The following is a 15,115-nucleotide window of genomic DNA, read 5'->3' on the forward strand; positions in this document are numbered from 1 at the left end:
GTCCGTTCTTTTAGAAGAGTTTTTGATAAACCACATACTTTTCACGCTTCTGATATCTTTGATAGTTCGCGAGATGTAATCGTTTAAGTTTTAAAATGATTACTTAGTGTGGATTATTATTTAGTATCTCGCTCATAAACGAGTCTGCATAGGATTTAATCCATAAGTTTTTAAGCCTGGAATTTATGCAGTTATTTGTTATTCACTTATTGCTCAAACGACAAAGATTCTGACCACTTCAAAATGGTTGACTTTCATCAATTTTCTTAAAAATTGAAATACTGCCCAACTGCTTGCATTAAAGACTGTAATTAAAGATTTCGAAACATTTTACCTCTTATAGATGAATTCTGGAATTGAAATTGAATGTTTGACTTTTCTAACTCCTGTTTAGACATCTTTCTATTGGAATGTTCAAGTATTTTTCATATTCGTAATTATTAAAAATGTTTTACTTGATTCTTTTATTTAATATTTAGAATTTTCTGAGAAATACTTTTTATCGTAATGAACTATATAATTGCAATTATAATTCTTTATGAAGTAATAATAACAGAAAGGTATGTATCCATTCTTGTAGTTTTGTAAAGAGTATTTAATCTTACTATCTAAAATGAAACATTGAGATCTGTTTACAATCTAATGGAGTTTAATTACCTTTTGATTCAAATTCACAATAATAATCTTCCACAGGTCAACAATTTTGTGAGCTGTCCTCAGGAATCCGCAACTCAGTACTTATAAAATGAACGACACAAAGAACAGCCTAACCAAACGTATTCGAACCGATTTTTCAATACTAATCTTATCAGGTTTAACTTATGCTGCAAACTATTGAAATGCCCTTCGAAAAGTGTTTAGTCACAGTGAAGTAAACGGTAAGTATTACGCCTTCCACCACTGTTTACAATACGTATGTTTCATTTACTATCAAAACCGTGAGTATTATCGCCTTTCTTTACTTTTTGTAACCTTCAATGCCTTCATGTTACAGATCGTTAAACTTGCTTTAAAATGCTCTATCGTATTACGGAAGAATGGACATACCAATTCATTTTAAAAAATGAAGGTAACCTTCATATGTCCAACATAACTCCACTTACAAAAAAACTATTTTCATCAACGGATACTATGTACTATTGTACTATGCAATTTTATATTAGCAAAAACTTCTATGAAACTTATAGTTTCGTGGATATCTGAGGTGCTAATTATTACTGCCCCACCCTGTATATTGTTATGGATGTGTCCAACAAGGCAACGATGAACAGAGTTAAATTTAATATTATGATGTTTATTATTTTACTTATAGTATATTTGTTTTTCTGGAATTTTTCCAAAAAACAATGTTCACGCTGTCGACAGATGAATATATTTGCCTTAGAATTACAAGAGCCAACAATTTCGAAAGTAGAATATTACTTTACTTCGCTAACCGAATCATTTCAAACGTTAAGTAAAGTGCGTGCCTTTCAAAACAGTCAGATGCAAATTACGATACAACGTTTCCAAGAAATGGTACGTGCCACTGTTTTTTAATTTCCGTTTATTTAATCAAAGGAAATTTAATTGAAATATCCGCAAAATTTGAGGACAGAAAGTTATTGTAATTTTACGCAACATATATGACGATGATAAAGGATAAGTATACGGAACTGAAAATGGAAAGTAGCGAGCAGAAAATGAAACTGATGCAGCTACAAAGTAGATTGATACATCCGTCAAATGATGATTCTAGGTTAATAAAATCTGTTAATTAAAGAACTATTGCAAAAATCAAGTATAATCAATATTACTTCTGCTCAAAGGCTATAATAGAATTGGACCGAAATGAGTACAAAACAGGCAATTATATCTGCCACTTGTTACTTACAAATTACTTATGTTCCTAGATATCTCACTAATTCAGGCTTCTTGTCTTGCAGAACTTATCATTCATGTAACATGTAAAGGGGTCGAAGAATAGTAAAAGATTTTTATATTTCATAGCCTCACTGGATACGTCGATTGGATCACGTAAAATATCGGACATTAATTGCATCTACATCTTCAGACCTTAAATATATAATTGCAACAACATATTTCATAGCGTTTTAATAACATTTTTCTAATTGTTTATATCTATGTCTAATAAATATATATTAATCGAATAAGTGGCTTTACCAAAGAATAAAAGTATCTGAGACTTACAAATCGGAGCATTACATAACAAACGTGCATCACATATATAATATTACATGTAACAAAAGATGAAGACCAAAAAGATCGTACATAAGTTGAATCCACAATGCGGTCATAGAGATACAGAAACGGCAAAAATTCCAAACAATAATTTAAAAAAATTCAAGAAGGGGGGAGTGAAAATCCATCTCCTTGACGATGATAAGGAACAAGTCTGCCTCATGCACTACAATATCCCAAACAGCCAGCGATTGGCACGCCAATGACAACGGATGGAACGAATTCCGTGACAGAACTGTGCTAACAAAGTGCTCCTACTCAGCTTTCGAAATGGTATACTGTTAGTACTGGGGCGGCATTCGTATCACGGCACTATTAAAGCACCGAGATATAGCACACGGGCTACACGGCCGTGACAATGACACTATCAGCTCACCATAGCTACACGCGTGGTTGTGGCGTAGGCTGACATTTACTAATGGAGAAGCTGTTTCCATAAAAATTATAAGCAAATATGAAAAATGACTAAACTGCGCAATTTATTTATTTTGATTCCAAAATAGATACACCGGCACAAAACAAAGATATAAGAACTCGATTTTATTATTTTCTATAAACTAGCTCGATAGGGCGATTTTTTCCATAAAGTCGATAATTACTTTGTCATAAAAATATATACACTTATTTTATATATATGTTCTTCAATTTATTGTCACAAATTCATGCAATTGAGGGTTACATTAAATACGATGACAGCATGTTATTTCAAAAATTACACAAGGCGAAGTTAGGGACGCAACAGCATGAATTTTTATTTTATAAGTAATATTTTTTTTATAAATAATATTTTTAGTCTATGATGGATTGAAAGAAATATATACGACTCGCTCAATAGCTATAAATATAGGAAAACGACCATCAAAATGTCTATCAATACTCATATGCTGAACATCTACTGACATCTAACGGTTCTAATTTGTATGAAAGCACAGGTTCCCCATTGCCAAATGTGAGCCTGCGTCATTGCTGAGCAGATTCATGAATGGAGCGATGATACGCGTGTCACCATGGTGCTGGTGCTGCGCGATTCGCTTGTCTAGAACGTGCTGGTAACACGTTCTGGCATTTTAGTAAACGAATCCGGTCACAGATGACTACGAATCAGTTGACACTCCTCGGAAGTGGCAATATAGTGCCGGCATGGTGTCGCTACCATCTTGCCGTTTGTTATCTGGGATGCCTTTTAGTGCATTATTTGGAACTGAATTTGAACACATAGCTACTTAATCGCGAATTTGTATGTGCTGTGACGTGGTGACGTCACAAGGCTCGCTCACCCCCCCCCCCCCCTGCTTCGGTTAGACTAGCTCGCAAAACACCACCCATGCGAGAAGCGCGACACGGACCATCGCGACAGCTGTATTTGCGAGGAGCGTGGAATACACGATGGTTGAACCTCCCCCCCCCCCCCCCCCCCCCCCCCGCGTTCTTTTCTCTCTCACCGTTCTACGAATTAGACTGGCGAGCTGATGGAAGAAGACCGCAGGTTCGCGGAAGAGCTGTTCGCCGAGGTAGCGTGACGGGCTCGACGGTGGAGGAGTCGGGAAGTGAGCAAGAAGAGACCCTGAAGCCCGAAGGATACGGTCCAGAGCCCTGCAACGATAAGACTGCTGCCATAGTCCATGGAGACGAACTGGATGGTTCTCGGGTGTGAGAAGGACCTCCACCCCTCCCCTGAGCCCATGAAGAGGAAAACTCAAGATGTGCAGCGGAATTGCAGGTGAGCCGTGGAAAGCGCGGCGCGCGACACGCGCCGCAGTTCAAATAATCCAGAGGACCCCCTCTAGACACACCAGAGGAGGCGATCAGGGAAGATCGCCGAAATCCACCGATCGATGCCCCGAACAATACCGAAGCGTATGGCCCTACCCCATCAAGGAGCCCTAAGGAGGATCTAAGGGGATCCGAAGACCCCCAGCAAACCTATATAATGAGCTAGCCTGCACGAAGACAGCCTCTTATTCTTCTGAACGACATAGCGACTACTTAGCGAGCAACCGAGCAAGCGATTATACGGAGCGATTCGGAGAAGAGAGAGAGAGAGAGAGAGAGAGAGAGAGAGAGACGCTAAAGCGTCCCATTTGTTCCCTGCCGCAATTGTGATATCGCGTATTGTAATTTGTATTGTATAACGGGTGGTGATCTCCGGTCATTCGCGGCGTGTCGTATACCCTTTTGTAATACCGCGTCGAGGCAATCTAGAAAGAAGCGGTGAGTTCAGTATCCCGCGACCCTAATTTGCGCACTCGGCTAGAAGCAGTCGAGCGAAAGAGTATTTCGAAATTTCGAGGGTTATCTTGCACCGGGTTTCCCCGAGTTGCGTGGTTTACTAGTTTTTGCTACTTCTTGAGTAGCTGGCGCCCAAAAAGTCCCAGCCTCGCAGCTTCGAAATACTTGCTGGATAGGAAATTTATTGCTCTGTACTTCGCGTTGCCGAAGCACGCGGATATTCTTGTACCCCGATATAACCCCGGACTAAACTTCTGGATACCCCGTTATTATTGGTTCTATATACCCTTTTCTTGCGGATTGTAACGGGAAAAACCGTCACAGTACATAATTATACATGACTGCATAAAAAGGATGTCATATACTTTTATAATCAATGCGATATAAGAATATAAAGCGAAGAACTATCCACTCCCATCAGGAGTAAAAACAATGTTTGGTACGCAAAGTTCATTGCAAAATATAATCAAGCAGTTAATATATCAAATCACTGCAAACAATAAATCACTGAATGTATAATGATATGAATAGTAAGAAAAACATATTTACCTGTTAGATGTTTATAAATTCAAATTCAAAAGTCCAAGTCACATTTAATATATTATTGTTTAACAAGGTGATTTAATGTTGTTTCAAATTGGCGTGCAGAACTAGCTCGTACTTCTGTCAATGTAATGTCATTCGAAAAATACAAAGGATAGGAGGAAATATTCTCCAATATATAACATATATAAATCAACGGATGCAAGAGAGAACACTCGATCTCGGTGTAACGAGACCGGGGCGTCATCCTGCAGTAATCGTATAACGCCTGTTCCGAGATGGTGTAGAGAGTGAATGTGGAGGGTGAAAAGCATAAAATAACAACAATGTAACTAAAGAGAAAGAGAAAGAGAATATGTGGAAGCATTGCATTTATTAAGAGCAAATCCTAGAAATATCAAACAACAGATTATATACCATACTGTAAGGGTAAGGTACAACGAAATAGACGATATCGTGAGAGAAACTAAAAAAATAAAACGCATAACGATGATTCGGTTAGAGTATAAGATAGATGTTGGTTTGAGTGGCCCCGGGAATCCTTTGCCCGCATCAGGGCAGGCAGTAGGATGGTGGAGGGCCTGCCCTCCTTTTGCTTGGATCTATAGAATTCACATTCTTTTGTAGAGTAGAAGCAGATAATTATAATGTTTTCCATAGAAGATTACAGCTTACTTAATTCGAAACGTTGAAATGAGATGAGTCACGGCATTGTATGATGCATTAGTACTCTATTGTCTCAAAATGTAGACACTACGAAGGGCAATGCTGTTGCATGGAGCTGTAGAATTTACAATCTTATGAAGTTTTAAAGCAGATAAGCATAGAGCTATGCATAAGAGATTACAGCATTCTTACTTTGAAACGATGAAATGGGATGCGCCAGCGCATTGCATGGAGAATTCCAGCTCGATTGCTTTAACAGACAGACACTACGGAGCGCCATGCCGTTGCATGGAATTATATAGTTGACATTCTATTCAAGACATCTAACAGTTAAGCATAATGTTATGGATATATGATTACAGATTCTTTGCTTTGAAACATAGAAATGGGATGCGATATCGCGTTTTAAGAAGCATTAGAACTCCATTGCTTCGATACGTAGACATCTGCAAACGCTATTTCCTAGCAAGGACGTGTCGCATTTACATTCTTTTGAGGTGAATACGCGGTATACATAACACTCGACAATGAACATTATATCTTAATACGAAACACAGAAATGAGTTGCGATATCACGAATTAAGAAGCATTACAACTCTATTGCTTCGATACGAAGACATCTGCGAACGTTATGTCCTAGCAAGTAAGTGTCGCATTGACATTCTTTGGAAGTGAATACGTGGTATACATAACACTAAACAATGAATATTATATCTTTTCATGAAACATAGAAATCAGATGCGATATCGCGATTTAAAAAGCATTAGAACTCTATTGCTACGATACGTAGATATCTGCAAACGCTACTTCTTAGCAAGAAAGTGTCGCATTTATATACATTTGAAATGTATGCGAGGTATACATAACACTTCGCAATGAATATTATATCTGATCGTGAAACATAGAAATGGCTTCCGAAATCGCGATTTAAGAAGCACTAGAACTCTATTGTTACGATACGTAGACATCTGCAAACGCTATTTCCTAGCAAGGAACTGTCGCTTTGACATTCATTTGATGTGTATGCGAGGTATACATGACACTTCGCAATGAATATTATATCTTATCATGAAACATAGACATCAGATGCGATATCGCGTTTTGAGAAGCATTAGAACTCTATTGCTACGATACGTAGACATCTGCAAACGCTATTTCCTAGCATGGAAACGCCGCATTTATATGCTTTTGAAGCTAATACGAGGTATACATGACACTTCGCAATGAATATTATATATTATCATGAAACATAGGAATGAGGTGCTATATCGCGTTTTAAGAAGCATTAGAAATCTATTGCTTCGATCCGTAGACATATGCAAACGCTATTTCCTAGCAAGGAAGTGTCGCATTTATGTTCTTTTGGAGTGGATACGAGGTACACATGACACTTAGCAATGAATATTATATCTTATCATGAAACATTGAAATGAGATGCGACATCGCGATTTAAAAAGCATTAGAAATCTATTGCTACGATACGTAGACATCTGCAAACGCTATTTCCTAGCAAGGATGTGTCGCATTTACATTCTTTTGTAGAGAATACGAGGTATGCATAACACTCCACAATGAATATTATATCTTATCCTGAAACATAGAAATGTGATGCGATATCGCGTTCTGAGAAGCACCAGAACCCTATTGTTACGATACGTAGACATCTGCTAACGCTATTGCCTAGCAAGGAAGTGTCACATTTACATACTTTTGAGGTGAATACTAGGTATACATAACACTCCACAACGTATATTACATCTTATCATGAAACACAGAAATAAGGAACGGTATCGCGTTTTAAGAAGCATTAGAAATCTAATGCGATGATACGTAGGCATCTGGAAACGATTTTTCCTAGCAAGGAAGTGTCGCATTTACATTCCTTTGATGTGAATGCGAGGTATACATAACAATCTACAATGAATATTATATCTTATCATGAAACATAGGAATGAGATGTGATATCGCGATTTAACATGCGTTAGAACTCTATTGCTTCGATACGTAGACATGTGCAAGCGCTATTTCCCTGCAAGGGAGTGTCGCATTTACATTCTTCTGAAATGAATACGAGGTATACATAACACTCCACAGTGAATATTATATTTTATCACGAAACACAGAAATGAGATACGATATCGCGTTTTAAGAAGCTTTGGAACTCCATTGCTTGGATACGTAGACATCTGAAAACGCTTTTCCCTAGCAAGGAAGTGTCGCATTTACATTCTTTTGAAGCGAATACGAGGTATACATAACACTGCACAGTGAATATTATATCTTATCATGAGACATAGAAATGAGATGCGATATCGCGTTTTAAGAAGCATTAGAACTCTATTGCTTCGATACGTAGATATCTGCAAACGCCATTTGCTAGCAAGGAAGTGTCGCATTTACATACACTTGAAGTGCATGCGAGGTATACATGAAACTTCGCAATGTATATTATATCTCATCATGAAACATAGAAATGATGTGCGATATCTCGTTTTAAGAGGCATTAGAAATCTATTGCTAGGATACGTAGACATCAGCAAACGCTATTTCCTTGCAAGGAAGTGTCGTATTTGCATTCTTTTGAAGTGAAAACGGGGTAAACAAAACACTGCACAATAAATATTACATCTTTTCATGAAACATAGGAACGAGATGCGGTATCGCGATTTGAGAAGGATTAGAACTCTGTTGCTTCGATACGTAGACATCTGCAAACGATATTTCCTAGCAAGGAAGTGTCGCATTTACATTCTTTTGAGGTGAATACTAGGTATACATAACACTCCACAATGACTATTATATCTTGTCATGAAGCATAGAAATGATATGCTATTTCGCGTTTTAAGAAGCACTAGAACTCTATTGCTTCGGTACGAAGACATCTGATAACGCAATTTCCTAGAAAGGAAGTGTCGCATTTACATTCTTTTGAAGTGTATACGAGAAATACATAACACTCCACAATGAATATTATATCTTATCATGAAACATAGGAATGAGATGCGACATCGCGATTTAAAAAGCATTAGAACTCCATTGCTACGATATGTAGACACCTGCAAACGCTATTTCCTAGCAAGGAAGTGTCGCATTTACATTCATTTGAAGTGCAGACGAGGAAAACGTGACATTTCGCAATGTATATTACATGTTATCATGAAACATAGAAATGAGATACGATATCGTGATTTAAAAAGCACCAGAACCCTATTGTTTCGATACGGAGACATCTGCAAACGCTGCTTCCTAGCAAGGAAGTGTCGCATTTACATTCCTTTGAAGTGAATACGGGGTATACATAGCACTTTACAAGAAATAATATATCTTATCATGAAACATAGAAATATGGTGCGATATCGCGTTTTTAGAAACATTGGAATTCTATTGCTTCGATACGTAGACATCTGCAAACGCTATTTAGTAGCAAGGAAGTTTCGCATTTGCATTCCTTTGAAGTGAATACGGGGTATACATAGCACTTTACAAGAAATAATATATCTTATCATGAAACATAGAAATATGGTGCGATATCGCGTTTTTAGAAACATTGGAATTCTATTGTTTCGATACGTAGACATCTGCAAACGCTATTTAGTAGCAAGGAAGTGTCGCATTTGCATTCATTTGAAGTGTATGCGAGGTATACATGACAATTCGCAGTGAATATTACATATTATCATGAAACATAGAAATGAGAAGAGATGTGGCGAGTTAAGAAGAATTAGATCCTTATTGCTGCGATACGTAGACATCTGCAAACGCTACTTCCTAGCAAGGAAGTGTCGCATTTACATTCTTTTGAAGTGGATACGAGATATACATGACACTTAGCAATGAATATTATATCTTATCATGAAACATTGAAATGAGATGCGACATCGCGATTTAAAAAGCATTAGAACTCTATTGCTACGATACGTAGATATCTGCAAACGCTATTTCCTAGCAAGGAAGTGTCGCATTTACATTCTTTTGATGTGAATGCGAGGTATACATAACAATCTACAATGAATATTATATCTTATCATTAAACATAGGAATGAGATGTGATATCGCGATTTAAGATGCGTTAGAACTCTATTGCTTCGATACGTAGACATGTGCAAGCGCTATTTCCCTGCAAGGGAGTGTCGCATTTACATTCTTCTGAAATGAGTACGAGGTATACATAACACTCCACAGTGAATATTATATTTCATCACGAAACACAGAAATGAGATACGATATTGCGTTTTAAGAAGCTTTGGAACTCCATTGCTTGGATACGTAGACATCTGCAAACGCTTTTCCCTAGCAAGGAAGTGTCGCATTTACATTCTTTTGAAGCGAATACGAGGTATACATAACACTGCACAGTGAATATTATATCTTATCATGAGACATAGAAATGAGATGCGATATCGCGTTTTAAGAAGCATTAGAACTCTATTGCTTCGATACGTAGACATCTGCAAACGCCATTTGCTAGCAAGGAAGTGTCGCATTTACATACACTTGAAGTGCATGCGAGGTATACATGAAACTTCGCAATGTATATTATATCTCATCATGAAGCATAGAAATGATGTGCGATATCTCGTTTTAAGAGGCATTAGAAATCTATTGCTACGATACGTAGACATCAGCAAACGCTATTTCCTTGCAAGGAAGTGTCGGATATGCATTCTTTTGAAGTGAAAACGGGGTAAACAAAACACTGCACAATAAATATTACATCTTTTCTTGAAACATAGGAATGAGATGCGATATCGCGATTTGAGAAGAATCAGAACTCTGTTGCTTCGATACGTAGATATCTGCAAACACTATTTCCTAGCATGGAACTGTCGCATTCACATTCATTTGAAGTTTATGCGAGGTGTACATGACACTTGGCAACGAATATTATATATTATCATGAAACATAGATATGAGACGCGATATCGCGAATTAGCAAGCATTAGAAATCTATTGCTTCGATACGTAGACATCTGCAAACGCTATTTCCTGGTAAGTAAGTGTCGCGTTTACATTCTTTTGAAGTGAATACGAGGTATACATAACACTCCACAATGAAAATTATTTCTTATCATATAACATAGAAATGAGATGTAATATGGCGATTTAAGAAGCATTAGAATTCTACTGCTTCGATACGTAGACATCTGCAAACGCTATTTCCTAGCAAGGAAGTGTCGCATGTACATACAATTGAAGTGTATGCGAGGTATACATGGCACTTCGCAATGAATATTATATCTTATCATGAAACATAGAAATGAGATGCGATATGACGATTTAAGAAGCACTATACCACTATTGCTTCGATACGTAGACATCTGTAAACTGACCTCCTAGCAAGGAAGTGTCGCATTTACATTCTTTTGGGAGGAATACGAGGTATACATGACACTTCGCAATGAATATTATATCTTATCATGAATCATAGAAATGAGATGCGATATCGCGTTTTGAGAAGCATTAGAATTCCAACGCCACGATACGTAGACATCTGCAAACGCTATTTCCTAGCAAGGAAGTGTCGCATTTACATTCTTTTGAAGTGAATACGAGGTATCCATAACACTGCACAATGAATATTATATCTCATCATGAAGCGTTGAAATGAGATGCGATATTGCGATTTATGATGCTTTAGAACTCTATTGCTTCGATACGTAGATATCTGCAAACACTATTTCCTAGCATGGAACTGTCGCATTCACATTCATTTGAAGTGTATGCGAGGTATACATGACACTTCGCAGTGAATATTATATATTATCATGAAACATAGAAATGAGAAGCGAAATCGCGATTTAAGAAGCATTAGATCGCTATTGCTTCGATACGTAGACATCTGCAAACACTACTTCCTAGCAAGAAAGTGTCGCATTTACATTCTTTTGAAAGGAATACGAGGTATTATAATATCTGTAATATTATATCTGATCATGAGACATAGAAATGAGATGCGATATGGCGATTTATGAAGCATTAGATGTCTATTGCTTCGATGCGTAGACATCTGCAAACGCTATTTCCTAGCAAGGAAGTGTCGCATGTATATACAATTGAAGTGTATGCGAGGTATACATGACACTTCCCAATGAATATTATATGTTATCAGGAAACGTAGATATGAGATGCGATATGACGATTTATGAAGCATTAGAGGTCTAGTGCTTCGATACCTAGACATCTGCAAACGCTACTGCCTAGCAAGGAAGTGTCGCATTTTCATTCTTTTGAAAGGAATACGAGGTATACATGACACTTCGCAATGAATATTATATCTTATCATGAAACGTAGATATGAGATCCGATATGACGATTTAAGAAGCATTAAAAAACTATTGCTTCGATACGTAGACATCTGCAAACGCAATTTCCAAGCAAGGAAGTGTCGCATTTACACTCATTTGAAGTGAAGGCGAGGCACACATGAATGTTCGCAATGAATATTATATGTCATCCTGAAACACAGAAATGAGATGCAACAACGCGTTTTGAGAAACATTAGAACTCTATTGCTACGATATGTAGGTACCTGTAAACGCTATTTCCTAGAAAGGATGTGTCGCATTTACATTCTTTTGAAAGGAATACGAGGTAAGCATGACACTTCGCAATGAATATTATATCTGATCATGAAACATAGAAATGAGATGCGATATGGCGATTTATGAAGCATTAGATGTCTATTGCTTCGATGCGTAGACATCTGCAAACGCTATTTCCTAGCAAGGGAGTGTCACATTTACATTCATTTGAAGTGAACACCAGGTATACATGACACTTCGCAATGAATATTATATATTATCATGAAACATTGAAATGAGCTGCGATATTCCGTTCTTAGAAGCATTAGAACTCTACTTCTTCGATGCGTAGACATCTGGAAACGCTATTTCCAAGAATGGAAGTGTCGCATTTACATTCATTTGAAGTGTAGGCGAGGAATACATAACACATCGTAATGAATATTATATCTGATCATGAAACATAGAAATGAGATGCGATATGACGATTTAAGTAGCACTATACCACTATTGCTTCGATACGTAGACATCTGTAAACTGACCTCCTAGCAAGGAAGTGTCGCATTTACATTCTTTTGGGAGGAATACGAGGTATACATGACACTTCGCAATGAATATTATATCTTATCATGAATCATAGAAATGAGATGCGATATCGCGTATTGAGAAGCATTAGAACTCCAACGCCACGATACTTTGACATCTGCAAACGCTATTTCCTAGCAAGGAAGTGTCGCATTTACATTCTCTTGAAGTTAATACGAGGTATTCATAACACTGCACAATTAATATTATATCTCATCATGAAACATTGAAATGAGGTGCGATATCGCGATTTATGAAGCTTTAGAGCTCTATTGCTTCGATACGTAGATATCTGCAAACACTATTTCCTAGCATGGAACTGTCGCATTCACATTCATTTGAAGTGTACGCGAGGTGTACATGACACTTGGCAACGAATATTATATATTATCATGAAACATAGATATGAGACGCGATATCGCGAATTAGCAAGCTTTAGTAATCTATTGCTTCGATACGTAGACATCTGCAAACGCTATTTCCTGGTAAGGAAGTGTCGCGTTTACATTCTTTAGAAGTGAATACGAGGTATACATAACACTCCACAATGAATATTATATCTTATCATATAACATAGAAATGAGATGTAATATGGCGATTTAAGATGCATCAGAATTCTATTACTTCGATACGTAGACATCTGCAAACGCTATTTCCTAGCAAGGAAGTGTCGCATGTACATTCAGTTGAAGTGTACGCGAGGTATACATGGCACTTCGCAATGAATATTATATCTTATCATGAAACATAGTAATGAGCAGCGATATCGCGTTTTGAGAAGCATTAGAACTCTAATGCTACGACACGTAGACATCTGCAAACACTATTTCCTGGCAAGGAAGTGTCGCATTTACATTCTTTTGAAGTGAATACGAGGTATACATGACACTTCGCAATGAATATTATATCTTATCATGAAGCATAGAAGTCAGATGCGATATCGCGTTCGAAGAAGCATTAGAACTCTATTGCTACGATACGTAGACATCTGCAAACGCTATTTCCCAGCATGGAAGGGTCGCATTTACTTTTTTCTGAAGTGAGTACGAGGTATACATAACACTCCATAATGAATATTATATCTTCTCATGAAACATAGCAGTGAGATGCGATATCGCGTTTTAAGAAGCATTAGATCTCTATTGCTACGATACGTAGACATCTGCAAACGGTATTTCCTAGCATGGAAGTGTCGCATTTACATTCTTTTGAAGTGAATACGAGATATACATGACACTTCGCAATGAATATTATATCTTATCATGAAACATAGGAATGAGGTGCTATATCGCGTTTGGAGAAGCATTAGAACTCTATTTCTACGATACGTAGACATCTGCAAACTCTATTTCCTAGCATGGACATGTCGCACTTACATTCCACTGAAGTGAATACGAGATGTACATAACATTACACAATGAATATTATATCTTATTACGAAACATAGAAATGAAATGCGCCATCTCGTTTTAGGGAGCATTAGTACTCTATTGCTGTGATACGTAGACATCTGCAAACAATATTTCCTAGCAAGGAAGTGTCGCATTTACATACTTGTGAAGTGAAGTCGAGGTATACAGGACACTTCGCAATGAATATTATATCTTATCATGAAACATAGAAATGAGGTGCTATATCGCATTTTGAGAAGCATTAGAACTCTATTGCTAATATACGTAGACTTCTGCAAACTCTATTTCCTAGAAAGGAAATGTCGCATTTACATTCCATTGAAGTGAATACGAGGTATACAGGACACTTCGCAATGGATACTATATCTTATCGTGAAACATAGAAATGAGATGCGACATCTCGTTTTAAGAAGTATTAGAACTCTATTCTTTCGATATGTGGTCATCTGGAAACGCTATTTCCTAGCAAGGAAGTGTCGCATTTACATTGGTTTGAAGTCTATGCGGGGTATACATGACACTTCACAATGAATATTGTATATCATCGTGAAACATAGAAATGAGATGCGATATCGCATTTTGAGAAGCATTAGAACTCTATTGCTACGATACGTAGACACCTGTAAACGCTATTTCCTGGGATGGAAGTGTCGCATTTACATTCTTTTGAAGTGAATTCGAGGTATACATGACACTTCGGAATGAATATTATAACTTATCACGAAACATAGAAATGAGATGCGATATCGCAATTTAAGAAGCTTTAGAACTCTATTGCTTCGATACGTAGACATCTGCAAACGCTATTTCCTCGCAAGGAAGTGTCGCATATAAATCTATTTGTAGTGCAGACGAGGGATACATAACACTCCGCGTTTTAAGAAGCATTAGAAACCTATTGCTTCGATACGTAGACAT

Source organism: Xylocopa sonorina, chromosome 12 (assembly GCF_050948175.1).
Source record: "Xylocopa sonorina isolate GNS202 chromosome 12, iyXylSono1_principal, whole genome shotgun sequence".
NCBI lineage: Eukaryota > Metazoa > Arthropoda > Insecta > Hymenoptera > Apidae > Xylocopa > Xylocopa sonorina.